A 25,016-nucleotide genomic window follows, 5' to 3' on the forward strand; every position below is an offset into this window, starting at 1 on the left:
TTTCAGCATTGTAAGAGAAACTAAAAAGAAATAAGAATAAAAAATATAAAGAATCATGCTTAAATGTAATTTTGGCATTACAGTATTTCTAAGTGTTTTTAAATAAACGTATTTTTTTAGTTAGTATATCAAATTCCACTTGTAAAAAGCTTGAGAACCAGTGAACTAAACCACATAAACATATGTATAAATGACATCATCATCAGCCCATCATACATGTCTCTCCCCAGCACAAAGCTTCTTAGGAGCCTCCAGAAAGTTCAGCTACTTTCTCCATTTTCTAGTAGAAACATCCAATCTGGCAAACACTTTAAATGACATCTTTTCAAACACCCCACCCTATCATCTCACAAGCCCACTCCTGGATAGACGGCAGCCCTTCATTCCTCCATCCTCTTCAATTAATCTGTCAGGCTATCATTAGACTAGTCTGGACCCAGCTTCTTATATGTAAAATTTAAATTAAACTCAGAATGTCTTCCATCATGTCATTTGCTAAAACAGATCAAATCTTTATTCTTCTTCTAACCTGGATCTCTACATTTTCATCAACACACACCTCTCCTCTCTCCACCTTCTCTGAGTTCTCTGAATCTCACAGAGAAATCTCAGCTGGACAGATTTTGATTTCTGCAGTTTTAGCATGCCGCCAGCCGGTCCGATATTGAACCAAGGGAAGAGTTTCTCAGTGAAAGTGTCTCTGTGGAGTGTAAATGTGGGTCATGTCTTCAGAGTTGTAGAAGGACACCTCCCCCTCATAGTCCAGCTGGACTCTGATCCTCTGGAGACTCTTCTTCACTGTGACACTCCTACCAGATCTATCAATGTATTTTCCATTGTAATGTAATAAACACCAGTGTCCATATTCTGCATAGCTTTCTCCCTTCCTGTCAGCTGACTCTTTGGCTAAACCCACAAGCCAGTCAGGATGATCTCCCACCTCCACCTCCCAGCTGTGTTTCCCCAGAGCTAAAACCCTCAGAGCCCAGAATATCTGCATACCTGCTGTGTCTCTCTGGATTGTCTGGAAGCTTCTGGTCTGTGCCTCCATGTCTCACACTGGTCAGATCATCAGAAAGACAGAGCCAGGGGTTTGCAGTGTTTGGGTCCAGAATGATGGGACAGAAGTGGACCTTGTCCTTCATCTTCTCCCAGACTCTGAAGGACAGGTTTCCCAGATGTTTGGCCACATCTGTCAGTGCTCCTGAGAGCAGCTGTGGATCGGACAGCGAGCACTGGACTCTGGCTCTGCTCTGAGAGGCTTTATAACTGCTGAGGAGCACGCCGCTGTCTTTCTGCAGGTCTGCTTCCAGGCAGAGATGCTGTCTGACAGAGAGGAGATCTGCTCCTGAATCCTCTTCATCTCTCTGCTGACAGTCTTCCCCCTCTGCTGCTCTTCCTCCCTCAGAGCTGCCAGTCTGGACTCCTCTTCCTCTTTCAGGAACTGGTGCAGCTTGTTGAACTCGGCTCTGATCTGACTCTCTGTAGACAGCAGCTGCTTCTTGGAGTGTTGATTTATTTCATCGTATGTTTCCTCCACTCGTCTGTGTTTGTCTCTCTTGTCCTGCAGAGACTGTAAGTCAGATTTCAGCTGCTCCTTCAGATCTCTGACTGCTTGTTCTACAGGAACCACCGTGTGACCGTGGTGGAGAGAAAACTCACAGACAGGACACACAACTCTATCTTCATCCTTACAGAACAATTTAGGCTCTTCTTGGTGTTTACTACACACCACCTCCACCTTCTTCTCTCCTTTTTCTGTCTCAGATGATCCAGATTTCTGTCTCCCAGCAAAGTTGTCAGCCAGTTCCTTCAGTGGAAAGTTCACCAAAGGATGATCGTTTGAGGATTTTCTTTTACAAATGGGACAGTTTTTGTTGTTAGCTTGTTCCCAGAATGCGTGCAGGCAGCTTGAACAGAAGCTGTGGTTGCAGCTCAGAGACACAGGATCTCTGAAAGTCTCTGAACACACATGGCAGTTCAGGTAACTTTCAACAAGATCAGTTTTCTCAGCCATCTGTCTTTGTGTCTAAATGTCTCTCAAAAACAAGACTCACCGAGTTCCTGTCCCTTCTCTTGACTGCTTCAAATCCTTTTCCAGCAGAGATCTCCGCACCCTGTAATGGCGTCTCAGCTCCATTCAGTAATGTCCTCATCACTCACCTGTCCCCAGGTAAATTGTTAACAGCAGGATCGTTCAACATTAGTTGATGTATCTACAGGAAGTGAAAGGTTTAGTTCAGTTTAAGATGATAATCTGATCAAGTATCTAGAAATAAAACAGTGTTAAAATATCTTTATTGATGGTACATGAGACTAAGATCTGTTTGTACAATATTGTGTTCATACAGAGCTCTTTACATCAAATTATAGCAGCTCTGTATAAAATCAGAGATTACAGGACAGCTACAACACACCTCACACACACACACACACACACACACACACACACACACACACACACAAACATACATAGATACATAAACAGAAACACACACACACACACACAGAAACAAACAGAAACAGAAACAAAGCGCTCACACATGCACACACACACACACACACACACAGAGAAACAAGCACACAGACACAGAGGCACACACACGCTCCGAAACAAACACACACAAAGAAACAAGCACACACACAAACACACACAGACAGACAGACAGACACACACAAACCTTAATGGGAAACTTTCAAAAGAGCCGTTTTCTCAGCCACTTTGAAAAGTGCTTCAAATAATGGATAAAATGCTTGAAAATCCTTGAAATTGTAACTATATTTATTTCATAGGCGCCAATACTTAGCATGGTTAGAGGTGAATGGAAATGGGGTGTGTCTGTCTTTAATTTCCCAACTAACTGACAATCACTAAACTCTAGGATTGCATAGATAGAATTGACAGCCTGTAACTACCTGGAAGTTTTGACTAGCCGGGCAGCAAGTTTTAAAAACTCCTGGTGGATTTAATGGATGTGCTTTCTCTCGGTGGTTTGGCATGGATTTTAACCAGGGTTCAACAAAAGGTCTAAATTACTAAATTCCTGCTGCTGGTGTATGGGTGTGTGTGGAAGGTGTGTTGTTGGCAGGCGAGAGCTAGTTTATGAGAAGCTTGTTACTGGATAAGTTGTTGATTATGGCTTGCAAAGTGTTTGTGTCTAGTTTGTCAAGTAGGTTAGCCTAGGCTACTAGTTTGCATCTAAAGACTACCGCTAGCTAAAGGCTCCCGCTAGCTATTACTGGATTTTAAATTAGGCTACCTACCAAGATTATCTATTTTTATGCACCACCCGTGTGTCATTCTAATTACCTTGATATTGGCATTTACGTTTCAAAGCCATCTCCTGCGTAATTTTCCCTCAATGTCAATAATCTAACAAAAGCAACCACTGCAAAACATGTACTGCATACACGTTATTGAAGTTAGTGTGTGTCTGAGGTGATTTAATTGCATAATACATCATAACACCATAATTCCAGCATGGCAGTGTGTTCGGTCAGAACAAGCCAGCATGCCATCAGGGCAGCGCACCGTAATTTGAGTGTTCAGGACCAGTGTGAAACGAAGGCATAAAGCAGTATCTGGTGTTATGAGCTTCTACCACAGTTTCCCCTTGGCTTTTTGAAGTTACGGCAAAAACATCATCTTAGTTCCCCCAAAACAACCAAATTGAAACTTGATGTTTGTCTAAATGTTAAAACTTATGTTTATTGTCCTAAAAATTACAATAACAAATTTTTGCAAAAAATCTACATTATGACATTTTGCCTTAGTGCGACAGCATAGCTGTTATGTTATGAACCATGAAGCGATAAAACATTTCAAAGGTGTGGTGTTAATTTCGATCAGACGAGACGAGACTAAATATGTTCGTTCAATGACCATTTTTTCCCATTGCTAAGACGCGAAAACTGCGAGACTGCACCAATGTCCAAAAAGCTGATTAAGACTAAATTAACATGCATTATTGTTGATGAAAAAGACAAGACTAAAATGTTTTGCATAAAATAAAAATGAAGATAAAATCTCTCTTCATTTTCATCTACAATCATGAGATAGAATATACATCTGTTATTGGGGTTGGGTAACGCAGAACCTAATACGTCACCGACCTTTGCCTTAACGACCGTTATTTACAGCAGTGGTTCCGAACACCCCAGGGGAGGCAGCAAAGATCACAGGGGCGCACGTCTTTATCTGGTTTGAGGTTGAGGAAAAAAATATATATATTTGCACATGTTAAACCAATTATGATAATACACTAGAATATATAATGTATACAAAAGTCTGTTTGAAAAATATATATTTTTGTTGTATCCTCGTTTTCCCCACGCCACCGGCATCACTATTTTATGAATGAAACATGGCTTTTCTTAGACATGAGTGGGGGTGGTGCGCCATGAGTAGGTTGGGAACCACAGATCTACAGGACCGAACAGCAACGCGGATTTCGGTGCCACTGAAATGCCTGCGCTTCTCTCTGATGCTCCTAAACGGACGTTAGAGGCAACCGAAACATCGCTGCACGGACGCTAGTTAACACTACATTGGCAGCAGGTAACGTTAGCCTACCTTTAGGTAGCAGCTGGATTAAACACGGTTAAAATGCTAACAGCTAAACGGTGTAAAAGTGTTTCTGTATTTCACTGTGTAAGACACCAACATCGCGACGCGACGGCAGTCTGCAGCTGCCGTTGTTTGAAAAACTGAAACTTGCCTCGTCAGCCTTGTGCTGCATTCAAAGTTATTGTAAAAATATACCCTTTTTCCATCCAGTGGTTGTTTTTGTCGTTTAAAAGGAATTTACTGGTGAAATAAGGAAGAGGCTCGATATTTATAGAACTTAATATAATTTAATTTTATATAACTATTTGACTGAAATGGTTCTCAGAAATAATTCCAGAAATAATTTATAAAAAAAAAACTAAATTGTTTTGACTACAACTTGACTAAAATGATGACACTTTTAGTTGACTAAAACTTGACTAAAATTACGAGACTTTTTAGTTGACTAAAACTTGACTAACAAAAAAAAGATATGTGAATGACTAAATATGACTAAAACTAACAAGGACATTTGGCACAAGACTAAATTAAAAATAGATGACAAAATGAACACTATAAAGGTGATTAACAGCAACATAGTTAAAGTGATGGTTCGAGTAGTAATTTCACCCTAGGGTCCTTTGCACCATGACCTAGAGCCAAACACCCCCAGAAGCTTTTTTACCTGGATCTAACATTGGGGAGTTAGCGGTAGCGTGTTATCAGCTGAATAGCTTAGTAACAGGCTATGGACCACGTTTGTATCTCGTAAATGAACCCACTAATAATGCCTGAAATGATACCAAACGTCTACAGTAGTACAAATAGGTTATGCACTCATAAAATGATGGATTGGAAAGTTTGTAAGTACACCAGAAGTTTATGAACACTTGCCTGCTGGCTTCTGCTCTCTGCTGTTGTTGCTGCTGCCTGCAGTAAGAAGAGTGCTTAGGGCCGTCTACAAATTACAACACCGAAAGAGATGCAACAAAAATATTTTATAATTTAACTTTTTTTTTTAAAGTAAGTGCTGTAGTATAACTAGCAGGAGACAAGTAATAACTGAGATAAGTTTGGAGACATTACCTTATTTAATCATTAAATTAATAAATATTTTTGTTGTATCTTTTCGGTGTAGTAATTTGTAGACCGCCCTAAGCACTCGTCTAACTGCAGGTAGCAGCAGCAGCGCAGAAGCAACAGAGAGCAGAAGAGCGCAGGCAAGTGTTATTTACATAAACTTCTGCGGTGTCACTTACAAACTTTCCAATCCATGCGTTTTATGAGTACATAACCTATTGTCTACTGTAGAAGTTTGGTATCATTTTGGGCAATATTAGTGGGGTCATTTACGAGATACAACGTGGGTCCATTAGGCCCTCCGCTAATAAGCTATTCAGCTGATAACGCCTACTCTACGCTTACTCTCCCAATGTTAGACCCAGGTGAAAAAGCTTATGGGGGTGTTTGGCTCGAGTCATGGTGTAAAAGGACCCTAGGGTGAAATTACTCCGAACCATCACTTTAACTGACAACTATCATTTTCAGCATCTTACTGATTGTATTGTATTGCTAATAAACAATGCGAAAACACAGTTTTGCCTGTTTATAGCATTATCTCTTAATAATTTTGACTATGTATTGCTATGTAATAATCTAATGTAATAATAATAATAATAATAACTAGAAATGAGAGAGTGACTGAGAGTTTGGGAAATTAAGAATCAATGCCACCGACATAACCAATCCCACTATGACAGACTCTCCACTTAGCACCAAATGCAATGTTTAATTGCATGGTATCAGCCTATGAATGGTGTTGATTTTGGATTGAAAAAGTGGGAGAAAAGAATTACATTTGTCCACTGTGAAGGTTGTAGAAACTTTGTCAGGTGGGTTAAGAAGTTTGTTTATTGTAGAACACCAGAGGAGCACGCGCAGCGAAACCAAAACATAACGCTAGATAAACATCAGTAAATATTGAGAAGTGTGAGCTGCAAGGTCTGTGCTACATTCCCATTGCAAATATTCCATTAACATTGATTAACAGGGCAAAACTCTTATATGTTGATTATAGCACCCACTAATGGCCGATCTTTGCCAGATTTGGTACAGATCCTCAGAGCAGCATGCCGAACGAGCAATGCATCTACAGTTCTATATATTTGGAGTCATCCAGTGCAAAAATAAACATATTGAACATTATAACTCATAAAGGACAAACTATTAACATTTCTTACACATAGTGTATCAATCTTGGATGTAACAGTATGGATTAATTTCACAAAGACCCGAAAAACTCTGGACATCTAGGCTGGATGCAAAACCTTCTGTAAGGGCTAGGAAGACAAAAAAAAAAATCAGCAGAAAGGGACAACTGTTAACTTTAAGCTCCACAAGACTCTAAGTTTTGACTATTTATAACTATTAAGTTATAATGTTATGAATCAGAAGTGCCGTTTGGCATTGTACACAACATGCTCGACCTCAGAAGGGGTAAAAAGGCTAAACTGGTATATGATTACTATAGCGCCCTCTATTGGCCGATCTTGGCCAAAATTGGTACAGAGCCTCACAGCAGAACGAGCAGCCCAAGTTTCGTGTTGATTGCTTTTACTGTGACAGAGATGTCGCAATTGCAAATTTCCCATTTAAATGCATTGAGTTATTGGCCGAAACAAAAAATCGCGTTAGGTTGCCGCCCCCTGAAGGACGATCTTTGCCAAATATGGTACAGAGCATCGTAGTTGGATGGTGAATAAGAATCTCAAGGTATTTGATGATAACATTGAATTTGGCCAAGATGTGATAAAGGTAGTATTTGGAAGCTAGCCCGGAAATCTTGCTTGGTCATCAAATGCGCATACTTTAACGTAGCAAAATTCCTTCAATATCTTTTGGTCAGGTCCATCTGGAGATGCTGTGTACAAGGTTTCGTGCAGATCGGTCACACGACCTAGGACGAGTTCGAAAAAGTTGATTTTGCACATTGCGTGATATTGGCGCAACAGGTTTTAAGCAGAATTGGGTGGGGCTTATATCATGTGATTCAGTTTGATTCAAGGAACACGTGGATGTAAGAATTTCTAATGTGCGATGTGTATTGTGGGAGTTAATGACAAAAAACATTATAGCGACACCTAATGGTCCACGTGTAATTTTTTGGTAGGTGTGGTCGATGGCCAATTGTCCATCTACCCTGTAAATTGAAAGTTGTTCACATTAGTGTAAGTGGTAAATTTAGACATGGGTCCCGGTGGGCCACGCCCCTTTATCCCTCAGTAAAAAAAGTAGTTTTTGATAAATTGTGATTTTTCACGCATAAAAGTCTAGGCGGGGAATGGGCATTGTGATTCAATTGGATACGAGGGAACGTAGATGTATGGTTTTTGAATGTCAGGTATACGGTGCGGGAGTTATAGGGACAAACGCGGTGTTTTTTCTGCTAAAAGCGCCACCTAGTGGTGGAAGTGGGTAAATGTTTCGCCTGAGGTCCTTGCGGAGTTTGGGACCAGTCTTGAAAATGGCAACCCCCCACTATGTACGGTTTAGGCTGTAGTCCGGGTTTTAGGCGCGAAGAAAAAATTTTAAAACAATAAGGTTCCACAGCCCTGCTGTGCGAACAACATAGCCCTGCTACTGCCGGTTCTTACAGACTCGGGCTTGGACCCCTAATAATAATTTTTATGTAATAATATAAAAATCAGACATTACACACACACAAACACACAGGTTTGTGGCACTATCTTTGTGGGGACCCATCATTAACATAATGCATTCCCTAGCCCCTTACCCCCCACCTAACCTTAACCATCACAACTAAATGTCTACTAACCCTCACCCTCACCGTATGATCTCCGCCTACAGGAGGAATAAAAATCTGAAAGACATTTTAATTCACACAAACTTAAACAAGAATAATGACCCTAGGGGAGCGCTTCGAGGCTCAGATGTTGGTTTTATGAGTCTTCCCACATTTTTAACCCTTACAGCAGAGTTGGTTTTAATCCGGGGCAGGCCCTGCAGCACACAACCATCAATGTGGTTTATGCAATTAGGTGCAGGGCCTGCCAAAAACTATGTGGGGAGACAAAAAAAAGTACTATACTTAAGAATTAAACAACACCAGTATGTTTTAAATAAGGGCGATGGCACAACTGTTTTATATGCACATTTTAAACTCCATGGTTCTGAAAATGTTCAAAGCATGGGCCTGGAGTAACAAGGCCTGGACCACGCCGCTCAGCGTTGGGCCGCGGAGGAAGTGGATCCATCTTTTTAAAACCATAGACCCTACGGGTCTAAAAAAAATATTAAAATGGATCCACTTCTCTTTTAACCCAAATTTTTACAGGGTATTTTTAGAAATATTTCCTCCCACTGCTCTGGTCTCTCTCCTCCTCTCTCCCCAGGTTTTATCTGGACCTCCTCTGTAGCGCATTATACCTGACCTTTCTTTTCCTTTCCTGCTTTTTCCATCTTTTTCTATTTTAAATGACTTTTTATTGTTTATGGTTAATAACTATTTTTTTTTTAATTATATATATTTTAATTCCTTTATGGCAGTTTTTTTTCCATTTTTACTATTCTTCCCTTTCGGGGGTTTTAATCTATTCCTACAGAGGAGGTCCACCCAATACCTTGGTTTTATTTATTTTAATAAATATTTTGAAGATGCCTTGGTTGTCCTTTTATAACTTTTATTCTGTCTTAGTTACATTTTAAGAATTTTATTGGATTTTTGTCTGTCTCTAATATATAATCTATATTTATTTATTATTATTATTTTTTACGAATTGAATTACTTTCCTCAAGATTTTAGCATAACTATACACATGCCATTGGTTTTATGCATTTTTTACTAACAGTTTGGTTTTATTTATACGATGTATTTTAAATTGTTATTTATTGTGTGGCACTTTTTTATTTACTTATTTTTTTACTTCTTAAAGCACTTTTAACATAGCACTTATTATTAATCCTGAATGGTATGTGTATGGATATTTTTAACCTCAAGAGCAAGTACGCAGACAGTATTAAATTTTTCAATTTAAATAACATGGTTTTAAGATTATAATATTTTATATTTTATATGGGGACACCAGGCTTTTTATAATTTTATTTATCACACGACTGTGTTTTTTTTATATATATTTATTTAAAATATTTTTAATTTAAATGTTTATAATCTTCTGGGAGAGACAACGGAGTTGTTGTGGAGTTGACCTTTTATTCAAAGTTTTAAATTCCCGCTGTCCTTCCTTTGCAGTGGTTCTTTTAACCTCCTTTTAATATCAAAACACCCCCCCCTCCCTTTAACAGCCCGGTCAAAATTTTTTTTAACCGAACCTGGTTTTTTAAGGAGTTTTTTTAAAGTGTTTTTATTCACACCAGTGGTCCCCTGTGCCCGTGCCCTCGCAGCACCCATCCTGGGTGTTGCGTTTTAACCAAACCTAACCATAACCTAATTCTAACCCTAATCCGAAAACCAAGTTTTAACCCTCAAAGAGCCCTTTAAACTTGTGGTGTCCAACATTTTGACCCCACATGTATTCTGGACTCCTGGTTTCTGGACCCCACGAATATAGTTAAACAAGAACACCCACACAGACACACAGACACACACACATGCACACACACACACACACACACACACACACACACACACACAGGTTTGTGGCACTATCTTTGTGGGGACCGGTCATTGACATAATGGATTCCCTAGCCCCTTACCCTAACCTTAACCATCACAGCTAAATGCCTAACCCTAATCCTAACCATAACCTGATTATATCCCTAATCCCCCAACCAAGTCTTAACCTTCAAACAGCCTCACTTTAAACTTTGTGGGTCCAACATTTTGTCCCCACAAAGCTGTTGGGACCTACGCAACACGTATACTGGACTCACGGTTTTAGGACCCCCACGAATATAGTTAAACAAGAACACAGACACACACACACACACAGACAGAGACACACACACACACAAGTTTGTGGCACAATCTCTTGCGGGGACCAGTCATTGACATAATGCATTCCCTAGCCCCTTACCCTAACCTTAACCATCACAACTAAATGCCTAACCTTAACCCTTAACCTAACCTTAACCATCACAACTAAATGCCTAAGACTTACCCTTACCTAACCTTTTAAACCTATTTTAAAACTATTCATGGTTATTTATTGTGTGGCACTTTTTACCTCTTAAAGCACTTTTAAACATAGCACTTATTATTACTAACTCTTAATGGTATGTGTATATATATTTTTAAGCTCAAGGGCAAATAACTCAGACAGTATTTATGACCCCTTTTAATGTCTTAATTTTTGAATTTAAATAACATGGTTTTAATATTGGGATAGAATTTATTTTATATTGGGACACCAGGCTTTTTAGATTTTTTATTTATGGTTTTATTACACAACTGTATATATGTGTGTATGCATGTTTGTGTTATTTATTTTTTACTTTGTTATTTCTGTGGGAGACACGGGAGTAGTTGTGGAGTTGACCTTTTATTTAAAGTTTTAAATTTCCCACTGTCCGTCCTGTCCAGTGTTTCTTTTAACCTCTTTTTAATATCTGGCCGTTTTATAAATAGCCCCCTCTTTTTTATTTAACCAAACCCATTTTTTTAAGGAGTTCTTTTAAACACAGGTTTGTGCTACTATCTTTGTGGGGACGGGTCATTGACATAATGGATTCCCTAGCCCCTTACCCTAACCTCAACCATCACAGCTAAATGCCTAAACTTAACCCTTAACCTAACCTTAACCATCACAACTAAATGCCTAAACTTAACCCTCACCCTAACCATAACCTGATCATATCCCTAATCCTAAAACCAAGTCTTAACCCTCAAAGAGCCCTTTTAAAACAGAAGCTGTGGTTGCAGCTCAGAGACACAGGATCTCCAGAAAGTCTCTGAACACACATGGCAGTTCAGGAAACTTTCAACAAGAGCAGTGTTCTCAGCCATCTGTCTTTGTATCTAAATGTCTCTCCAAAAACAAGACTCACCGAGTTCCTGTCCCTTCTCTTGACTGCTTCAAATCTTCCCGTCGTGTGTTTTTCCAGCAGAGATCTCACACCCTGTAATGGCGTCTCAGCTCCGTTCAGCAATGTCAAAGTCTACTGTCCCTTCACTCACCTGTCACCAGGTGAATTATTAACAGCAGGATCATTCAACATTAGCATCGTTGATTCATGATTCAGAAGCAGAGCTACCGGAAGATAATCTGATAATCAGCTATTAGTTCATTATTGATGACACAACGAGACACTCAAATCATACATATTGTGTTTTTAAGCGTTTTACAGCAAATCATAGCAGCCCTGTATAAAATCAGAGATTACAGGACACAAACACGCAGACACACACACATACACACACACACACACAAAGCTTCATGGGAAACATTTTCTGTTGCAGTTCATAAAGCTTCTTAAATAATCTGCTCTGATCCTCTTACAGTCACTGATACACCTGATACCTTCATAACTAACACTTTATTACTTTCCTTTTCACTCACCTGTCACCAGGGGACTTAATACAGTTGTTTTGATTGCAATGACACTGGGCACAACTAAAGCCCCATGTGCTAAACTCTAACTACAGTCTGCACTACCACCAGTCACCTGAACTAAACAGTTCATATTAGCAGCAGAACTCATTCACAGCAACACAACTCTTCACACACTTCTCAGAACATGCTTAGTGCAGCCAAACACTCAGAACAATCCTCACTGAGATAACACACACTGTCACTCAGAACACACTGAGACACACACACACACACACACACACACACACACACACTGAGATAACACACACTGTCACTCAGAACACACTGAGACACACACACACACACACTGAGATAACACACACTGTCACTCAGAACACACTGAGACACACATACACACACTGAGACACACACACATTGAGATAACACACACTGAGACACACACACTTTGAGATAACACACACTGAGACACACACACTGAGAAAACACACACTGAGACACACACACACTGAGATAACACACACTGAGACACCGACACACTGAGATAACACACACTAGCACTCAGAACACACTGAGACACACATACACACACTGAGACACACACACATTGAGATAACACACACTGAGACACACACACTGAGACAACACACACACTGAGACACACACAAACACTAAGACACACACACACAGACACACATACTGAGACACACACACACTGTCACTCAGAACACACAAAGACACACACTGAGACACACACACACAGTGTCACTCAGAACACACTGAGAGTAAGTAAGTAAGTAAGTAAAATTTATTTATAGAGCGCATTTCACAGATATAAATCACAAAGCGCTTTACAAGGTACATACACATATAAGTGGGAAGAAAATACAGCATGACATGAGGAGAGACGAGGAGAAAAAGGCAACTCCCAGACTATGCCCCTGAATAGGGGTACAGTGTGGGAACAGGAAAAAAACACCTCAGCACATAAGCACACAAGCAATACATTTGCACTGCTGCACACCACATAACAGTACATTTGCACTGCTGCACATAACACAACATAACAATATAACATGACACGCGGGGGGGTGGGATGATGGGTGCATCGGGATAGGGTCATGGAGTAGAGGTAGTCCAGGACAGGCAAACAGACATCTGGTCCTGCAGCCAAACAAAGGCGCTGGCCCCAGACCTGCCCGCCTGACTGGGGGAAGAAGCGGTGAAGGCGCTGGATAGGGGGCTGGGGTGTGGTTGCAAATCTGTATGTATGTCAAAGTTTGTGTATGTGTAGGCCTGTTAAGTCAAGCTACGTCTGGCCCCCGTAATCTGGTTTACTCAGTCCGCACGATTGTCATTGCGATACACAGCCGGTTGCCATGGAGTCAGCCCTGAAACAGGACCCAGTACGAGTCAACAATCAACAGGTGTCTGTGGGAGTCGGGTGGGGAAATGAAGAGTGTGCCTCGCTGTAGTGCTCCAGGGGGAGTGAGAATTCAACACCGGCCTTGGCCAAGGCCAGCGCTGGTTCAGGAGCCGAAAAGATAAGGTTGGAATTTGTTTTGTCTTGGGTCTAGGAAGCCGGCAGTTAGTCACTCCCGACTTCTCTGAAATGTCCCCTCTGGTCTCCGTAACGATCAAATTTCCTTGCCAAAACCGTGAGTTTCCCCAAGATGTTGTCCAGCTTGTCCAGAGCTGACTGAGTATAAACACTAGCATCAAAACACCAATACAGAAAATACTAACTTTTCATCTGTACAGTTTAAATAATTTAAGTGACTTTACACTAATCAATATCTTTTATAAGAAAAGAGTGACATTATTATCTTTCCTTTTATTTCATACAAGTTTTGAGGTAAACAAGAATGAATGAAAATCCTCAGTTTGCTTACCTACAGTAAATATATATGCATTTTTATTTTGTCTGAAGTAATTTATGTAATAACTGGAAAATGTTACAAACTAAAGGTCCGTAATAGTCCAGAAGTTTTTTATCAACAAATTGGATGTCTTCTCTTGCCATGAACCTACATTATCTATAAATACTAATGTCTGTAGTGTTCCCATTGCTTACACCTCCACTACTTTGTGAAAAACAGTAAGTGTGCAGTTTTTACTATAGTATAGGAAGTGTTTTTCACATTTTCACAACTGTGTAATGTCAGACATCTTACATGGACATATTGGTATCTTTGCTCTTTTACCTGTTCACTGTTTCTTTCAAACAATACAATGTATAACAGTTTCATTCTTATTTGGTAATTCTTTATTTCAAAAAAGACGTTATGAGCTTATGAGAATATATATATATATATATATATATATATATATATATATATATATATATATATATATATATATATATATATATATATATATATATATATATATATATATTACACATTTAACAGTGAAATAATGACCTGAAACCTGTTCACTGTTGAAGAGAGTGTTCTGGAGAATAAATGACAAAAGTTTGGTGTACCTGGACCCATGGGAAGGACCCCTACTGGCTCCCCAGAAAGGGTCTGGACATTTGGGAATTTTTTTTCTCCATTTCCCATAACATTTAAATTATGTTTTTTTCATATTTAATAAAGGAAAGACCCCAGAGACCCCACATTTTGCCACACTAGTGGGGGACGAGCCCCTCTACAAAAATTCAAGATGATTTTCACTACAAACCATTTAGAAAGAAATCCCCCAAAACATGATTTTAGGATTGTAGTGTCTGACACCATGTTTGAATATTGTTTTGAATGGAGCAAATTTTTTTCTGAGTGTGTTTTTTAGTATGTTGTTGCCGGGCCCAAAATGGGGCGGGCCATCTTGTTTTGAGTTGCTAGCACCTAGCACGCTAGTGTGGGAGGTGGGACAAATGCAATTAGAAATGAAGGGGAAAAATTTAATAAGGGAAAATGAATAAGGAATGTTCCCAAATGTCCCTTGTTCAAACAGCCATCTTTCTTCCAAAAATGGTGCTAAAGGCTTAAACTTGCACCCAACCGGGTCTTCAACGAACCATAGATTCAGTGTGTAGGACGTGGGCATCGTAGACCATCAGGAAACCTATATGCTCAAGGCAAAGGTCCTGGGGGCTGGAACAAAGCTATTCTTGTAGCCACACCCCTTTAATGCAACATACTTGACATTCGTGTCAATATTTTTATAGCAAGCATTATTTTTTCAACTGTAATTATTTTCGGAGGGTTTTTCCATTTGAGAACTATTTTGACATATGGGAACATGTGGCCATGCAGGGTGTGTATGTGTCTGTCTCTCTGTGTGTGAAGCTGAAAACCAGTTGGCTACATTCTGCAGATTTTCATTCTGGATCAAAACAACAACTAAACCCTGCAGATTCTGTTTGGGTCTGATCATAACATTTAAGCTTTTACTCATTCCTTGGAAATTAAAAAAACAAATATATTTTTAATTAAAATCCCAGTTCTTGCAGCACATTTACACCAAAAGCAGCTCAGCTGTAGTTTCTCATTCTGGGCTTTGGAAAATGTTGTGTATCAAACAACAACCAAGGAATGTTTTCCATCAGGTCATCAAATTTTAATTCTTCTTCCTACCTGGATCTCTACATTTTCTTCAAAAATAACTAACTGGATTCTGTATCAGCCCAAAACAAACGACTAATAAGCGACTTTGAGCTCTCTGAACCTCGCAGGGAAATCTCAGCTGGACAGATTTTGATTTCTGCAGTTTTAGCATCACCAGTCGGTCCGATACTGAAACAAGGGAAGAGTTTCTCAGTGAAAGTGTCTCTGTGAGTGTAGATGTGAGTCATGTCTTCAGAGTTGTAGAAGGACACCTCCCCCTTCATAGTCCAGCTGGACTCTGATCCTCTGGAGACTCTTCTTCACTGTGACACTCTCACCAGATCCATTAGTGTATTCTCCATTCTGATGTACTAAACACCAGTTTCCATATTCTGGTGAAACATATCTTTCTCCCTTCCTGTCAGCTGAATCTTTGGCTAAACCCACATTCCAGTGAGGATAATCTCCCACCTCCACCTCCCAGCTGTGTTTCCCTGAGCTGAAACCCTCAGAGCCCAGAACTGAGGCATACCCGCTGTCTCTCTGGATTGTCTGGAAGCTTCTGGTTTGTGTCTCCACGTCTCACACCGGTCAGATCATCAGACAGACAAAGACGGGGGGGTGCAGTGTTTGGGTCCAGAATGATGGGACAGAAGTGAACCATGTCCTTCATCTTTTCCCAGACTCTAAAGGACAGGTTGCCCAGATGTTTGGCCACATCTGTCAGTGCTCCTGAGAGCAGCTGTGGATCTGACAGCGAGCACTGGACTCTGGCTCTGCTCTGAGAGGCTTTATAACTGCTGAGGAACGGCATGCTGTCTTTCTGCAGGTCTGCTTCAACAGCAGAGATGCTGTCTGACAGAGAGGAGATCTGCTCCTGAATCCTCTTCATCTCTCTGCTGACAGTCTTCCCCCTCTGCTGCTCTTTTCCTCCCTCAGAGCTGCCAGTCTGGACTCCTCTTCCTCTTTCAGGAACTGGTGCAGCTTGTTGAACTTCGGCTCTGATCTGCCTCTCTGTAGACAGCAACTGCTTCTTGGAGTGTTGATTTATTTCATCGTATGTTTCCTCCACTCGTCTGTGTTTGTCCCTCTTGTCCTGCAGAGACTGTAAGTCAGATTTCAGCTGCTCCTTCAGATCTCTGACTGCTTGTTCTACAGGAACCACCGTGTGACCGTGGTGGAGAGAAAACTCACAGACAGGACACACAACTTTATATTCATCCTTACAGAACCAATAAGGGACTTCTAGATGTTTATCACACACCACCTCTTCTCTCCTTTTTTTTTTCTTTTCCCGTCTCAGATGATCCAGATTTCTGTCTCCCAGCAAAGTTGTCAGCCAGTTCCTTAAGTGGAAAGTTCACTCCTGGTTCATCCGTTAAGGACTTTGTTTTACAAATGGGACAGTTTTTGTTGTTAGCTTGTTCCCAGAATGTGTGCAGGCAGCTTGAACAGAAGCTGTGGTTGCAGCTCAGAGACACAGGATCTCTGAAAGTCTCTGAACACACATGGCAGTTCAGGTCACTTTCAAAAAGAACAGTTTTCTCAGCCATCTGTCTTTGTATCTAAATGTCTCTCAAAAACAAGACTCACCGAGTTCCTGTCCCTTCTCTTGACTGCTTCAAATCTTCCCCGTGCGTGTTTTTTCCAGCAGAGATCTCACACCCTGTAATGGCGTCTCAGCTCCGTTCAGCAATGTTAAAATCTACTTTCATTTTCACTCACATCTGTCAACAGGCTGACTCACACCAAACCAGTTTGACAGATTTCTCAGCAACTGTAACAGAAGACATGTTGCATGGCAGTGTTCATTTCACCCAGTTGGACTAAATATACTGTACGTCTCTCTCTTAAGTTACACTTCTATTAATCAGAGTTGTTTAGTGTTGGGTGGCCAACACAGTTCTCTCCCGGAGTTAGAGGAAGACATTACAGCTAGAATAGAGGATAGCTTTATACAGAGCATGAGCACTGCAATTGTACAATTCCTGAATTCGCGTAACTTAACCTTGTGAGTCAGATATACTGTCACAGCAGTGGCATAGGCAGAAATAGTATTTTGGGCTGGCCAGTACAAAAGTGAGTGGGCCATTTTCAAAAGATGTACAAGTAGCAATAAGGACAAACTGAAAAAAACAGCTACAATTTTACCTTCCAACCAACCCGGTTTCACTCAAAAGCGTGCAATAAAAAACACGGGTTTACACTTGTGCAATGTGTACGCCAAAGTCAAATTCTTCGTGCAGTACATTACCAATTACATTAAGGGAGACCGGTGCATTTTATATGCACGCGCGCCGTCACCATGTTATGCGTGTTATCGCGAGACCGGACGTACTATTGCGGAACAACGTCACGCGCAAAAAATAAAAAATGGTTGGGTTTAGGGAAAAGAATGCAGGGAAGGGCTTTAGTAAAACAAGAAAGTGACAAAACACGGGCACATAACCACAAAACACGCTAATAAACGGTTGGGCTTAGGGAAGAAATATTGGGGAAGGCTTAACAAAAAACTGTGTTTTACCCATCCGCCACCCCAAACAACCTCCTTACGTGGTCCCACATCCCTTTATACTATACATGAGCAGGATTGCAAGAGCCGCGGGTATATAAAACGCACCGGTCTCCATTACTGTTATTGGAGCGCCCACGTATCTACTGCACAAACATTTTGACTTTGGCGTACACATTGCACATATTTTCAAAGTGAGAACCCGTGTATTTTGTGTACGCTTTTGAATGAGACTGAGCTCCTTCCAACATATACTGCATTACAACAGCAACCAACATATACTGCATTACAACAGCAACAGCAGTACTGTCTACAACATGCTTAACCAACAAAGCTCAGTCTAAAAAGTTTGTACACATCAGTATAGAAAAAAACCTGGCAATTTGAACCTATTCAGGCTAAAATATATTTGTACCCGGCAGAACCAGCAGCATTGGCTCTGCACAGCATTGTTATATAATGAACCATTTTATTCCACAAAGTGGCAACTAAACATGAACCCAAACAGCAAGAAGGTGTTTACATACTGCATGACATAGAATAGACTACATCAGACAGAAATCACACATGTGCATTCATAACAGCATTGTTGCTTCAGGACTATGGTCAGATCATGAGCAGCAAATGAAAAGAAAGAATACTACTAGCCAAGCATTGTTTGAATTATGAAAGATATAATGAAAAGTGGCCAGCAAGGTGCCAAATCTTAGACAGTGTATGGAGTCCACGGCAGTGACAGGATCAAAGAAAATACGCCGGTCACAGATAAGTTATCTTCTTATTTAATGTGGGCAAAACACAAACGTGTTTCAGCACAATGGTGTTTCACCATTTCTTACTAAATAGGAAGGTTACTAGGTGACTTTATTTATTTAGTTATGCTGATGACACTCTACTTCTCCACCAAACCCTCGTCCACTCTCCCACCCTCCTCCCTTACTGATTGCATCTCTGAAATAAAACCTGGTTCACCCAAAACTTATTTTTTGCTGTTTTCAAATGTCTTATGTATGACTGTATGGTGTCCTTGTGTGCCAAGAAAGACGCCGGTGATCACTGGACGTCAGTGAGTAATCACAATTATTTATAAGTTACTGCACACTATATTGACTCTGGTAAGGATAGGGATTTTTAGTTTTTTAGTTAGGTATTCGGAGAAAATTGAGAAATTGTGCAATAATGACAGATGTATACTTTTTTGGTTTACAGTAAATAAACAAATGCAAATCTTAAAGTTCATCAAGTAACTTTCCTTGCAAACATTTGATTCCCAATCAAGATACACTGGTAAGAATTGCTTTCCATTGTTTATATGTACTTAAAAACAGTTCTGAACTGCAAAATAACAGAATTTTAATCATGTGATAAAACATGTGATTAATCACGATTAACTACAGAAATTCAGAGATTAAAAGAAATTAATCGTTTGACAACCATATATAAAGAGCAACTAAAACATGACTACAGCTATTAAAATATATTTTACTTAATCCCCAGTTTCTCAAATGCTCTGTGAACTGGAGCTATTGGGGTTAGCCCCATACATAAAATAATAACTAATTCACACTGCTATCCACAGCACAGATACAATATACCGTGCATTTATTCTTGAATGAAACATTTGTTTTTAATGAGTTATCAGCCTGCTCCAACTTAAAGAAAATGCTTTTGATAAAACAGGCCTACTTCACATTAAATGAATAATGGAGGATGGCTGCTTGACATTATCAAACCTGCAGCTGGCCTGCGACAGTTTGAATCCAGCTCTGCAAAGTTGCAGTTCTTTTGGCTCTTAAGATCTTTCTCTCTCTTCCACAAGCATACAAAACAACTAGGCTATACATTTATTTCAAGAAATGCAAAGTGTATTACATTAACCAATTGAGACATTAATTTATGATCTCATGACAAAATAAGCTAAGGTGACTTCTATCAGCTTTCACTAACATTAAATCTGCTTGTTAAAAATTCACGTAATTTATTGACTGTAAACATTGTATAATCTAGCATGATTCAAGAGCCCAAACACATCCCTGAGCTTCTCTCTTTATTACAGAGCCACACTAATGTAATGGACATACTGTAATGTAGCTATGCTAGCTTGCTGTTGCTACATACCTGCACATTATTCGAAGCTCAGGTGGATTGTTTTAAATTATTCACAAGGCCATTGATCATAATCTCCCTAACTTCCAAAACTCCCGTGAAGGCAGTAGGGCTGTCTCTCTCTTTCATATGCGGTGCTCCGTGTGTAAGAATCGGTAAGAATATAAACAAAGTCACGTGACTCGGGGCAGAGGGAATCGCTGATGGGAAAAATACATTATCACAAGATTGAATGATATGACTGATATGGGGAAATATCTGGAAATGAGATGAAGACTTTAACAAATGCAGAGTACAATGAGTTCAGACTCTCCAGCTTTATTCACACAACAAACAAACTTCCATGAAAGGGAGAACAGTTGACATGCACCAAATGTATATGCCAAGGTTTCTCGCGAACTATCAGAATAAATACTCCTTTATACTTTTTGTCCTCCACACAATCCAGGCTATCTATTTCTGTGGAACAGTTAATTTCAAACTTACACCTTTTATGGCCTATGCTTCTTATAGATTCACACATTCCAATCTATTCCGTGTGTGAAGGTTGTTCCAGACTAACCTTCTTGTGTAGTACCCTACATACAAGTTATGAAATACATTTGAAACATGTATGCTGAAATATCTAACCTATCAATGACGGTATAATTTGATTTAACGTTAATAATGCTGGGCTTATTGATACAGCGACACAGAAAAATAAGAAAAAAAAGTGTATTTAGGCTCTTTCTCCAGAGGGGCAGCTGAGCCAATCAGCAACAAGAGCCCATACCTGTTCATGTCCCTGGTGGTATTTAACATTTGTTCTTATTAATTTCCTTTGAAATTCAAAAGTTCCTCTTAAGTGATGTTTGTTCCTCTTAAGTGATGTTTGCTCTCTCTCATTTGAAACAACCCTTGGATATTGTTCCATAGCTGTTGATTATTTACTTGTACATCATTTGTGCAGTTTTAAAGTCAACAGTATCTCTAAATTTTAGTGCTTTTAGTTTGATGAAAAGTGGATTAGTTGGTGCTCTATAAGTGGTTTTATTTACAATTCTTAAGGCTCTCTTTTGAAAGATGAATATAGGTTCAGTGTTTGTTTTGTAAGAGTTTCTCCATACTTCCAAACAGTAAGTAATGTACGGCTGTATGAAGGAACAGTACAACGTGTACAATGAACGTTGATTTAATAGGTATTTGGTTTTATACAGTATAGCAATTGATTTGGATATTTTGGCCTTAATATAATGTATATGTGGCTTCCAGCATAATTTTACATCTATTATTAGTCACAGAAATTTAAGTTCTTTTCCTATTTCATTGTCATTTATCGTAAGTTTAAGTGTAAATTTGTTGCACTATTGCCAAAAATGATGAATTTTGTTTTACTTAAGTTTAAGTTTATTTGCATCAAACCAGCACTTCATATTTTTTAATTCATTCTCCACTGTATCCAAGAGTTGTTCCAAATGTGTGTGTGTGTGTGTGTGTGTGTGTGTGTGTGTGTGTGTGTGTGTGTGTGTAGTAACACAGGTAAGCAGCCTATAAAGTAAACCACGCCTCTTTATTATCATAATCATAATTTTCTTAAATGAACATTAAACTGACAGTAGAACATTTATCATAATCAATAAAAAACAAACGACCAATAATCACTTATAGAATTACAATTATGCAAATATAAACAAAATCAACAATTACCATCAAATACATAACAATACTAAGTCCAAACCAAACTTTTGTTGATCAAAATAAATCCTATTAAAGCCAGTAAAATAGAACATATGAGGATTGAGAGACAAGTTCAAATAAAGGAAGTAAATGCACATTTCAAATGTTCTCTCCACTCTCTCCCCTTTCTGTCATTTAAGAGTCTACTCTGGGCCCCCTCCCAAACATTTAGGCTCATTCACTTTAAGAGTGATGCATTCTGGGAATGTTGCCAGTTTATTAGGTAAACAATATCAAAATAACAAATCAGAAACACCATGAACACCCCCCCTCCTTCCATCATCACCACCACCCAGACAAAAATCAAGAAAAGACGACAACACACACACACACACAGACACACACACACAGACACACACACACACACACACACACACACACACACACAGACACACACACACAGCAACTACAATATTCCAGATCATTAAACAAAATAGACAATAAACCAAATAAACATATGTATAAATGACATCATCATCATCAGCCCATCATACCCATCTCTCCCCAGCACAAAGCTTTTAGGAGCCTCCAGAAAGTTCAGCTACTTTCTTCATTTTCTAGTAGAAACATCCAATCGCGCAAACAGTTTAAATGACATCTTTTCAAACACCCCCACCCTATCATCTCACAAGCCCACTCCTGGATAGACAGCAGCCCTTCATTCCTCCATCCTCTTCAAATAATCTGTCTGGCTATTACTAGACTAGTCTGGACCCAGCTTCTTATGTGTCAAATCTAAATTAAACTCAGAATGTCTTCCATCATGTCATCAAATCTTAATTCTTCTTCTATCCTGGATCTCTACATTTTCTTCAAAAGAACTAACTGGATTCTGTATCAGCCCAAAAAACACTACCACTTAAAACGCCTAATAAACAACTTTGGAGCTCTCTCCTCTCTCCACCTTCTCTGAGTTCTCTGAACCTCACAGAGAAATCTCAGCTGGACAGATTTTGATTTCTGCAGTTTTGCATCGCCAGGCTGTCCGATACCAAAATAAGGGAAGAGTTTCTCAGTGAAAGTGTCTCTGTGAGTGCAGATGTGAGTCATGTCTTCAGAGTTGTAGAAGGACACCTCCCACCCCTCATAGTCCAGCTGGACTCTGATCCTCGGGAGACTCTTCTTCACTGTGAGGGTCTCACCGATACATCAGTGTACTTCTCCTACTGCGATATAATAAACACCAGATTCCATATTCTGGTGAAGCATGTATTTCTCCCTTCCTGTCAGCTGACTCTTTGGCTAAACCCAAATTCCAGTCAGGATGATCTCCCACCTCCACCTCCCAGCTGTGTTTCCCTGAGCTGAAACCCTCAGAGCCCAGAACATCTGCATACCTGCTGTGTCTCTCTGGATTGTCTGGAAGCTTCTGCTTTGTGTCTCCACGTCTCACACTGGTCAGATCATCAGACAGATAGAGATGGGGGTTTGCAGTGTTTGGGTCCAGAATGACGGGACTGAAGTGGACCTTGTCCTTCATCTTCTCCCAGACTCTGAAGGACAGGTTGCCCAGATGTTTGGCCACATCTGTCAGTGCTCCTGAGAGCAGCTGTGGATCTGACAGCGAGCACTGGACTCTGGCTCTGCTCTGAGAGGCTTTATAACTGCTGAGGAACGCCACGCTGTCTTTCTGCAGGTCTGCTTCCACAGCAGAGATGCTGTCTGACAGAGAGGAGATCTGCTCCTGAATCCTCTTCATCTCTCTGCTGACAGTCTCCCCCCTCTGCTGCTCTTCCTCCCTCAGAGCTGCCAGTCTGGACTCCTCTTCCTCTTTCAGGAACTGGTGCAGCTTGTTGAACTCGGCTCTGATCTGACTCTCTGTAGACAGCAGCTGCTTCTTGGAGTGTTGAGTTATTTCATCGTATGTTTCCTCCACTCGTCTGTGTTTGTCCCTCTTGTCCTGCAGAGACTGTAAGTCAGATTTCAGCTGCTCCTTCAGATCTCTGACTGCTTGTTCTACAGGAACCACCGTGTGACCGTGGTGGAGAGGAAACTCACAGACAGGACAAACAGCTTTATCTTCATCCTTACAGAACCAATAAGGGACTTCTGGATGTTTATCACACACCACCTCCTCTTTCTTCTTTTCTTTTCCTGTCTCAGATGATCCAGATTTCTGTCTCCCAGCAAAGTTGTCAGCCAGTTCCTTCAGTGCAACGTTCACTGCTGGTTCATCCGTTAAGGACTTTGTTTTACAAATGGGACAGTTTTTGTTGTTAGCTTGTTCCCAGAATGTGTGCAGGCAGCTTGAACAGAAGCTGTGGTTGCAGCTCAGAGACACAGGATCTTTGAAAGTCTCTGAACACACATGGCAGTTCAGGAGACTTTCAACAAGAGCAGTTTTCTCAGCCATCTGTCTTTGTATCTAAATGTCTCTCAAAAACAAGACTCACCGAGTTCCTGTCCCTTCTCTTGACTGCTTCAAATCTTCCCGTCGTGTGTTTTCCAGCAGAGATCTCACACCCTGTAATGGCGTCTCAGCTCCGTTCAGCAATGTCAAAATCTACTTTCATTTTCACTCACCTCTCACCAGGTGAGTTATAAAAGCAGGAAATGCTGTGATGTCATTTAGTCACCAGCAGATGGAGGCAGTCATTAAGAGTTGAATGTTTTCCTCTTGATTAAGAACACATTTCAAACATTGTTTCAAAACTAAAATGTAGAATATGCAGCCTGTAACAAAGCTTATGTTTTGATTCATTAAATAAAGAATAGAAATGTTAATTAAAATGCCACAAACAAGGAGAGGAGTGTAGAGTTCTAGTCTACAAAGGACTGAACATTTCAACAGGCTGACTCACACTAAACCTAAAGAGTCCAGTTCTTAGTTCTGTTTTATATTTTTTGGCTGCATAATAAAAATCTTCCTGTCATGTTTCCACAGCCAGCCTGCTGGTGTCTGGCTCCTATGACAGGACTGTTGCACTCTGGGATATGTCGTCCCTCTGCCAGACTCTCATCCTGAGGGTGAGACAGACAGACACAGACACACACACACACACACACACACACACACACACACACACACACACACACACACACTATCATCCTGAGGGTTA

The 25,016-nt window shown here is 40.2% G+C and overlaps 1 protein-coding gene and 3 pseudogenes across 1 annotated transcript in view; 1 reads left to right on the plus strand and 3 right to left on the minus strand.

Annotated features, from left to right (window-relative positions):
* Positions 1-25,016, plus strand: part of LOC120556536 (WD repeat-containing protein 88-like) — a 93,168-nt gene that overhangs the window by 58,435 nt on the left and 9,717 nt on the right. The gene's annotated exons all lie outside the window — the stretch shown is intronic.
* LOC120555461 lies at positions 596-24,488 on the minus strand (annotated as a pseudogene).
* LOC120555456 lies at positions 14,499-17,250 on the minus strand (annotated as a pseudogene).
* Positions 22,868-24,391, minus strand: LOC120555460 (annotated as a pseudogene).

This window comes from Perca fluviatilis, chromosome 3 (assembly GCF_010015445.1).
Source record: "Perca fluviatilis chromosome 3, GENO_Pfluv_1.0, whole genome shotgun sequence".
In the NCBI taxonomy this organism is placed as follows: domain Eukaryota; kingdom Metazoa; phylum Chordata; class Actinopteri; order Perciformes; family Percidae; genus Perca; species Perca fluviatilis.